Here is a 10,684-nt window from a genome sequence, read left to right as displayed (position 1 = left end):
AGATATAGCTTTAATTGCAGTCTAGACATTCTTGAAATAGATGTATAAATGTGTAGAGTGACCAAAAGAATTTGTTACATTGTTAAATCATTACAAAAAATAATTCTAAAAAAATAGCTGAGCTGACTTTGATCTTGTGGTTAGTTGACATCATAAAACAATGCCTTTTGTATCAGCTTTGATATCATTTCGAGATAAACAGCCTCTTTTAGGCTTATTTTGTATTTAAAAGTATTAAATAAGTAATAAAACGGTGTTTAAATGTCATTAAACTTTACTGCTTAATGTGTAAAAAAGAATAAATGAGTAATATAGCAATGAAACATTAAAATTAAAAGAATATTAAAAGGCCTCATTTTTTTCACATATATCATATCCAATAAAGCATTATTTTATTTGTTTTTTTTTTTTGTTGGGAATTTTTTTGTGAATATGCTAAATATTAAATTTAGAAGTGACAAAATTTAAATATTTTCTAACATGCATAGTGCGTGTAAAAATGTGGATATTTTTTCACTTAGTGTGATACATTGCATATACAAAAAAAAAACATTTTTATATCTAATAAGTCTGATATTAAAAGAATTGTTCGACTGTTTTTTCTTTTAGTGCAGGAACAAGACACCCGTAAAGAAGATGACGGCATACTTTTTATGGATACACATAAGAGTGATAGAAGTTTTTAGTCACAACTGCAGAGTTACTATTAAAACTTTAAAGCAAATACTGATATTTTAATCAGGAAATATGCCATAAAGAACTTAACGCAGCAATTAGTTTTAATGAGGTTTACAAATTTGCGGAATATTTAAAATTAAAAGTTAACGTAGAGCTATATCACACATTATGTTGGTGATATGGAATTTATCAAACGATATAAGCCTAGTATCTTACTTTTCAGCATGAAATTATAATACATATTAAACATTATTATATGTATATACTAATAATAGATATTTGAATAAAATCATAATTTTGTTGCGGTGGCGGCAAAAACTACAAGCAACATCCAAAATTATGATCGTCTAAGTTTAGTTTTCTTCCAGATGATTATTTTCGTGTGAATAAGGATTTCACAAGTTGCTTTCATAAATAACAATTACTCGATCTATATTGGTTATAATGGAACTTATTACCAAACAAACATCAAGACTAGTTGGTAGTCTACTAGTTAAGAATTTTTTGAAAAACATCTCAAATTGACTGATCGTTTGCCGCTTGTTATACAGAACCAGAGTGCACCTATATGCGAACAAACTTACATAACTTGAAATTATTATCCCCATACTGTTTTTAGCAAAACTCGGAGAGAACATCCCAATTGAATCCTCATTCATTATCCAGCTTTCAGGAGTACAGAAATTATATCCTGATTCTTTGTATTTTTTCTTGTTGACGTTTTAGTTGAATGCTTAACATCGTTGATCAATTATTAATTGCTTTAAGTGTAATGAACTATTTACTTGTGCGTGCACTGCTATAAAGTACATTAAATTTCCATATTTCTATGACATATCTTATAAACTTCATTATGTATATACTTTATTATTTTTATTTGTTCCATAAAAAGATAAAGAGAAGTGTTCCTTCTTTTTAAAAGGGTATAGATGTGCAAAATAGCTGGACGTATTAGCAAAAGGTATGTGGATTTTAAGCTTCAAAGCGCTAACGTCCAAAATAAATGTCACATTCATTAGTAATTTACATCAGGAACATGTAAAGCGATTGTTGAAACCCTTAGTATATTAATCTGTGGCAGATTATTTAAAAACAACATTCTTGTGGCGTGAATTTTGTCAGACGTGTTCAGAACTTACGAATTTCTCATTGCACATGCACAGATAAATGCTAGCTATCTTACCAAGTTTTAAGTTTTTCTTTCGAAAATTACAAAAACAACCAGTTAACATGTTGAACTTCTCATAAGTTTAACATTATAGCATATGAGGCTAGTATGTTTGTTTTTATTTGTTATAAACTAATTGTGTCCATTAACGGTTCCAACTGTTGTCAAAAGTGCACTTGGTGTCCAAATACTTTATCACAAGTAAAATCCTAAAACACTCGATACATATCATACATATGTATGATAATAAATCATACAATTTTTCAATAATTTAATTTCAAGGACAAAAGGAAAGATCCATTAATCCATTTCCATACACTAAAAGTATTTCTATAAAGACCTTAATTTATCCCGTAACATGTTATTAGATTTAAAATAGCATATTCAAAACTATAACAAAAATTCGCTCCAAGGACATGGTTAATTGCAATATTAGTACTCTCAAAGGCACGATTCTTCTAATTTACCATAAATAGAATAAAAATAGCACTTAATTTTTATGTATAGACTTTTTAGTTTGAGCGAAATCATGTTTGAAAAGCAAATTTGATTATAAATATAATAAAGTGATAACAAAGAGCCGTAAGAATACATTTTCTAAAAGAATGGTCATAACGTACTAAATAATTGATTAATTCTTGTACTACGTTTCATTAAGTACAGTAGAATATACACACCACATAAACTATGCTTGTTTTGACATGTCACAACAATTGCTATGTCGTCTAAATTTTTCCTAATTCATTTCAATTCAGTGATAAACATAATCAAAAGCACGTACTTACTACTATCTAGTTAGGCTTCAAAGAAATGTCCCTGATACATAAAAACAAAGAAAGAAAGGCACTTCAACTTTTAAAACAATATTATTGTAATTAAATAATTAAATGTTTGTTTAGCATGTGGTAGAAATGTTGCTGTCAAATTATTAACTTACTTAACTGAATGATTTTACTAAGATGTATTCATCATTGAGAGATGTATTAGAGTAACGGAACTAACATGGCAGATGACACAAGAGCGGGAATGTAAGAAATGGGTGCATCAGTAAGTTTCAATTTACAATGTTAATCGCAGAAAAAATATATAAATAATTACATGTAATATAGTATCTTTTAACCATGTTGTCTGTCACTTCTTTTTTTCTAAAGCTCTTACAGATTATATAAAATTATATAGGAGCGACTGAAGATAATTTGTTATATTTGTGAAATTAAAGGATACATATGTGGCATCTCAGGAAACATGTGACATTTTAAAAGCATGATCTGTCTTTATTTTGTACAAGCCATAAAGTTATTTTAGATGTAAAGATATCTAAAGTGTTGCGTAAGTAAACGTTTGTAGCTATTCAAGAGATATTTTAAGATAACAACTTCAAAGATCAATTAGTACTGCTACTGATAATTTTTTTTATTTTGGCGGGTGTGTTTGTTTGTTTGTTGTTTTGTTGTTGTTGTTGTTCTTTTTTTTTGTTCTTTTTTTCCTTTTTGTTGTTTTTTTTTAAGTATATTCTAATTGACACAATAAATATCAACAAAGTAAAACTTTGGAATTAGCTTTTTTTCTTTGCTTTATTCAAGTATTATTCTAATCTTGTAAACAAATTATTAATGCCGATTACACAGCTTCTCCCCAAATAAGTTACAAATCATATCGTGACAGAACAATTCATAGAAATAAAGGCAAACAAAGTCATTGTTGTCTGTTCTTTTAGATAACCTGTTTCCATCACTTATAACTTTCAATAACTTGATATAAATTTTAACCAATTATCTGGTGCTTATGGCAACATTGTATAAAGTGATAACTACAGAGTACAGATAAGTATTTGGAGATTGACATACTGCCCTTAATTCGTAAAATGTAAATTGCTTTATCGTTTTTTCCTTGTATCTGATTTCAGCGTCAGCATCGCTTGTTGTTAATATGAACCTATCTATTCTAACATATAAAGTTATCAAAATATTGAATTGGTGAACAGTAACTGAAGAGACCATACACGCATGATAGAATTGTCATGAAATAACTGAAATGTCGTGATATTCTTGTCAAATTACCATTTCATCAGAACTGGTGTAATATATGCAATGAGACGGGATTGAAAAAGTATTCATACATACAAAACAAATAAATAAAAGAACAATATTTCAATGACATTTTCACGAAAGTTTTATTGTAATTTTTGTTCACAAAAATACGTTTATATTCACTTGTTACAATAAAAAAATATCTCCATTTTTATCGAATATTGTTAATATTTGTCGTAATGTCATTAAGTTGTCGTACAAAATACTGTCAATACCGTTATAAGCAGTTACATACAGTAACCACTTACGTGACGTCAATTTCTGGCATTGTTTTTGTGCACAACATGGCGGCCAGTACTAGATTTTCAAATATTGATAATTAATGATTATACTAAACAGTCATGCAAATTGATGATCCGTCATTTCAGGTGAAAACAATGGAAGGACTGTGGTAGACTTATTTTGTTGTGAATGTTGTGAATGTAATATACTTCATTTCCATAGGTCAATATTCAAAATCAACTGGATTGTAGTAATTATCTTCTGATGACAATAATTATAATAAAATGACATCAATGTCTTCGCATTAACCTAGCAGAATTGTCATACGAATAAGGAATTTGCATGCGGGCAATATTATCTGGTTTTTACTTGTTTTTACAACTGGAATTTCATCTTTTTAGAAGCAACATTGCTCACATCTCATCTCGACCTTTACATCTGCAGATATGATATACCAGAGATGTGAAACATGGTATTCATATCATGGAATTTGGTTGAAGTGTTAACATGTTGATTACATTACATTCTGAGATGTGTAATATTACTTTATTACCAACCTGAAACCAAATATTACAAAAAGAAATGCACAAAAATGTGTTGGTAAAAGATAAGGAAGTAATTTACGCCATTCTCATTCATGACACGATGATAGTTCACACTTATCAGCTAACAATTCTTGCACAGTTTTCCCCTGAAACAAAGATCTTTAATATGAAATATCTGTGACATTAATGGATGATCACGTATTTATATACCTGACTGACTTTGATTTAAACTTAAACAAATACAACTCTTGATAAAAACATAATTAGGTTGTTTTCTGAAACTCACTTAAAAAACATTTAATTTACAGTCTAGAACAAACTGAGGTCCCTTCTTACTGATAATTGTTTCAAGCTTGGTGATTTCGGTCGTCTTTTTGACGCATGTATGATGCGTTATCAAATCTATTTTTTAACTTACGAATTGCTATGTGATTTATATAATGCGCTGTACATTTTTTATGTATGATATATAAATATTATGTAATATTTCTATTTATTAAGGTTGCTTATAATAATACGAACTGGTATATTATTATATTAAAGATATTGAAATATTAACTATTGATTCATTATATGTATAGTTCTAAACAATACAGTGTAAAACAAAATGTTTCGCCCCAATCTTTCTCCCATTGTTAATAAATAAATATACAGTCAAAATGATTAGATATTGAATATCCATGGTTATCAATGTTTATGTAGGAGGGGAATAAAAATAATAAATAAAAGATGAGGAGCGCTGTTATCACAATAAAAGAGAAATAATTGCTCCCGGATATATTGCTTAAATTAGGACATATCGTGCAAAGACACCCTCCAAACTTATACAAAAAGGAATTCGCAACGGAATCAGACAAATTGTGTTTTATAGGTTGGCTTGAGAATATGTTGGGTTTTTTTACGAAAATGTATACACTTTATATACAGAAAAAATAATTAGCGGGTACAAAAAAGCAACGATGCCACGCGGAAATTTCCCGTGCATATTGCTTAAGTTAGGGCTTCGGTCCTCATTTGTGCAAGGAAGTCACTCCAAATTAATACAAAAACCCGTAAGAGAATCAGACGAATGGTGTTGTAACGGTTGACTCGGGAATATGGAGTTTTGGGTGGAAATGTATACACTTTAAATACAAAAAGAACAAAACGCCGATACAAAAAAAAACGAAGATGCAACGCGGAAATCTCCTGAACATAGTGCTTTGGTTAGGGCTTTGGGCCTTTTATTGTTCAAAGATGATTTTACGAAGTCGCAACCGAATCAGATAAAGATAACATAGATATATTCACAAAAGATATTAACATAAAAAAAACAAAAACCACAAAAAAAGATTGTTAGAGAACTACTGCTTTTAATAATTACAAAAACCACTATCATTTCATTTTAGCTTCGGGCATATGGTTTCTTGATTTTGATAAGGAGATGATTTATTTTCTGCAGACATTTTCCTTATTTAGACTGAAAATGTAACAGACATTCAGAAAGTCATTAAATGAAATGTCAACAAAAATTTCAACATTTTATTTATCTTTAAATAGAAGTATCATCATGTTTAATTTTATGTGAATAGAGAGAGAAAAACTTCCATTGCAGAAAAGAAAAATGTCTGAAACTCGGTTTGATTAGGCTTGTTCATGAACTGTTGTGTAACTAGCTTACATAACGTCGATTGGTCTATTCAGGTGCCCGTTGCCCACCTAGATGCTAAAATATATTCGAAAATAATGCAAGGATAACCTTAAAGTTTTAACAACTACACAGTAATGTACAATACATTGATGTAAATTTAAGCAGCTACAACATTTAAAATCTTGCACGTTTTTTCTTTTCTGTATAACTCCATTTATTAACAAATACAACAACAGATGTACATGTACAATAATTACCTATTTGATGAGGTTGATTCCAATAGCAGTAGACACCAACGGAATAGATTTTTCAGGAAAATTATGAATGCAAGATTTCATTTTCCCTTAGGGGACATGGCTAAATTAGAATGAGAAATTTAAGACAGATTCGTCAAATAGGATTTAGAAAGTTCATAAAGATACCAAAATTGTCAAAAAAGTGTGAGAAACCTTAAACATAATCCTATCTTTATGTATTGAAATGTTATTTGGCTATAACATATTAACAGAAGTACGAGTATTCAGATAAAATACAGAAAGGTGTATACAGTTATATAGGTAAATGTACGTCCAGATGGGTTGCCGGTTTATTGCAAGTTGTTTAAGAAAACCTTACATCCTCATTCTCACCGCTAGTTTCAATTTTCCATCTTTGTTTTTGTATATAATATACTGATATTTCCAATAATGGACCTTAAACATTGATCAAAATTTCTTATAATTAGAATATTATGTTTCTATAATATCTTTTTTTCATATAATATTTTCTCTTAAAAATGTATTTAATGCCATGTACTGAAATCCATTACATGTACATCATATCATAGAATATAATCATTTACAGTTTAAAGTATTCGTCAAATCAATTGTTTTGGTGAATAAGGAATATTTCATTCGTTTTATAATGGAATATGTGTGTTATTTCCGTAAAACCTAATCAGAATGAGTGGCTTAAAAGGGCTTCGTACTACATGATTTCATTTCCCGAAAAATCAGCAATTACGATAAAAGCCTGAAACATTATTGTGATCCTCATTTCTAGTTGAAGCTTACTTCAAAGCATTATTTAGCTAAAATTATAGAGTTGAGATCCCGTATCATTAAGACAAATGCATTTGTTGAAACGGTTTATTTATTATAAAACATTACTGTGATGTTCAAAACACTATGTAATAATCAAACTAAATAGTTTCTGCTAAAATGTCAAAAATTTATATGTGTGACAGACTAACTGTTACGACCTTAAAACTAAGATGTAAGATTTAACTTTCCTATACAGTAATGCATTATAATAATTGTAATGTGAGAGTTTTTCGACATCTCTTTTGGAGTTTATGTCATAATATTAAAACAGAGTTGAAGCTTATTTGTGTTATCATATCATATAATCTATAAATAATTAAAAATTAGCTAAATAAACACATTTTGGGTTGTTTTCTTTAATGGCGAGTATCGAAGTTATTTCATTCATTTCCTAAAACATATTTTCATATCTTTTATTTACCGAGGTGTTTTTTTCTCCTTTTTGCTTAAATCATATATTTCTGTAAAGAAGCCAAGGGTATGAGGATCTGATTCCGGTTTGATGTCATTTTTCCTGAGGAAAATTATCGAAACTCGTAAGGAAAAGTCAATTTTATAAATAATATATGAAAACAAATATGATTTTTATAGCAGTCGAATATATACAAAGTCCATAATTATATAATATTAGGCATATTTTCGTAGAATTAAATTATTATAATGTTATTGTATTTAATATACGACTCTTTCTTTAACAACTGATTATGAAAATCATGCAAGAAAATGATAAACGAATCGCAGAAAATACTACTGATTGTTTATAGAATTAACCCTGTGCATATCAGGTTAAATACTCTATATAAAAGGATAATAGTTCTTTAACAATATATGTGTAAATTTTCATGTCACGTTTCTTTCCTTTAAACATAATTATATTTAGAAATAAACATTATTTCATTCCATAAATACGACAAAGTCTTAAAAGATTTTTTATTGAATTATGGTGCTGATACTGCGAGTTGTAGACTGAGATGATACGTATAATGGAACGAAAATGACATTAAATTATTTATAATATCCCCTTAACAATAATGAGATTAACTGTAGGCTTTTCGTGGCTATAATTTAACGAGATTCATACCTTCACTCTATATATATAAATTTTCTGTACTGATAAATGGTATCATATATGACTAACGAAATAAAAAGATTTTTAACTCAATTATTAATATTAAGTAAAAATTGGTTTTCTACTGTATTTTGGTTAACATAAAATTGTGATAAAAAACCCTAGATTTTCAAAAACCCAAACTTACAAACAAATACAAACGATTTCATGAATATATAAACAATTGTAATTTAAGCGGAAAAAATTATGGTATAACGTACATATTTCATTGTTTCTCAGAAGGCTTCTGTTGAACATTAAGACATTTTTATTTATTATTGGCTTGCCTTATTGAAGTGAAAACCACTACATGTTTACAACTGACAAAAACTTCACCTATATAATCTTACGTAACACACAACGTGCACATGGTATTTCTTCAAGATAAAACCTTGAAAGTTATTCGACTTCACCTTTCATAAACACGTAATGCACTTTTGGTGTGATTTGATGTACTACAGCGGGAAGAAATTATGATAGACTGCTAAATAAGATAGTTCAAAAATAACATTTTGCAATTAAAAGAAGCTAATGTAGTTACTGATCATATGATTTATTTATAGCAATAACCAACAAATACTTAGATTAAAATGTCATTTTACGGAAGGAACGAGAAACCTGCCAAGGGTTAAATCAGTAATATGTTTAAGGCTTGAAAGCCTAAGAAGTGAAATAACATGTCAAACTGGTGAAAGAATTTGGCTTTGATGTTAAGTTTGACAGTATTTATTGATATGTTTCAGACGAGAAGGTCAATTCTGTTTCAACCTAGGATTTTTTTTCTGAAAGCGCTCATTTTAAAACTAGCAATTGCTTATTTTTACTTTTTGAGCTCATTAATTAACATTATAACGTTGATAAGAGTGTTTTTTTTCTAATATTGCACTATGTCAAATGGCAAATGTGATTTAATACATTCACAATTTTTTTTCGTTACCCATATATCCTTATTTATTGAAATATTACATGTTTTTTCTACCCTTATATATTTAAGTCATCCGCTAAAATGATATGTACAAATATTTATATGTCCCTTTTAAACAAGAACATTTTTACTTTCGACGAAATGTATCTGACAACTGTGTCTGTTTATTTATGCTATATTTTTTTCAACCGCATACCGATATAGCACGCCTTCTGCGAAAAATTTATGACAATTTTACAGAGAAATATAGAAATAATATTTCACTATTTACTGAAAAACATGTAAATATAAGTGATACATTTTATTTGCATAATAATGTACAATTCCATAGTAAGCATAATTTTGCCTCAATGTTATATAATCGTATTTAAATGCAGAATTTAAAATTTATTTAAAAAGCTGTTTACTTTGTAACTGTACAACTGACTTATGAGATTACGTAAGCTGCTAAAATATTACAAATATGTTCAAATTTTATTATCTTATTATTTAAATTTTGTATAGATAGTCCTGATATATAAAAGCATATATATACCGGTACGGCTGTCGACGGTTGAACGGCTGTCTGCCCATTTGATTGTACGTTGTGTACAAACCTTTAAGAGTCTAATGATAAAGACTAACATGCATCCTTGCTCTGTGCTTTTATATATCAGGTCTATCTATACAAAATTTAAATAATAAGATTGTTCACAAAATTTGATTTATGCACTTTTAAGTCACATACTGAGTAGCTGCCTTTAATCACTATGTGTGGCTCAACAGTTTAGATTTACCACAATTACTATATATAATTAAAATAATCTATAAAAATATATGCCTCGGAACAAGTTACCTTGCCCGTTTGTGCCTGAAATAATGCACGGAAGGGCACCTGAGGTCTTCGCTGGAACGTCGCCGAATGACCTATACTGTGTCGGTGTGACGTAAAACAAAAAAAAGTCCAAGTTACCTTATCCGTGGCCATTCGTGCTAGTCTTGAAGAGTCTACCCCTCGCTTTCGTAGAAATTCCTCGATTTGAGACCCCATCGTGTATACCGAGGTACATTAACGGCTTAATTCATACTAAGGGAAGTAACTATGTGTGTTATTTATTTTTGAACAAGGAAATGGCGTAATTTATACTATGGGAGATAACTATTTCTATAAGGTGTAACTGTTTTGATTTGTTTGGCTTAAAAATATGTACGAAAAACTAAAATAAAATATGTACACAAAACTAAAAAAAAAAGTTT

The sequence above is a fragment of the Ruditapes philippinarum genome, unplaced genomic scaffold (assembly GCF_026571515.1).
Source record: "Ruditapes philippinarum isolate M1 unplaced genomic scaffold, ASM2657151v2 ctg4170_1_1_1_1, whole genome shotgun sequence".
Lineage (NCBI taxonomy): Eukaryota > Metazoa > Mollusca > Bivalvia > Venerida > Veneridae > Ruditapes > Ruditapes philippinarum.
The sequence above is the reverse complement of the archived record's forward strand: the minus strand, read 5'-3'. Positions refer to the sequence as shown.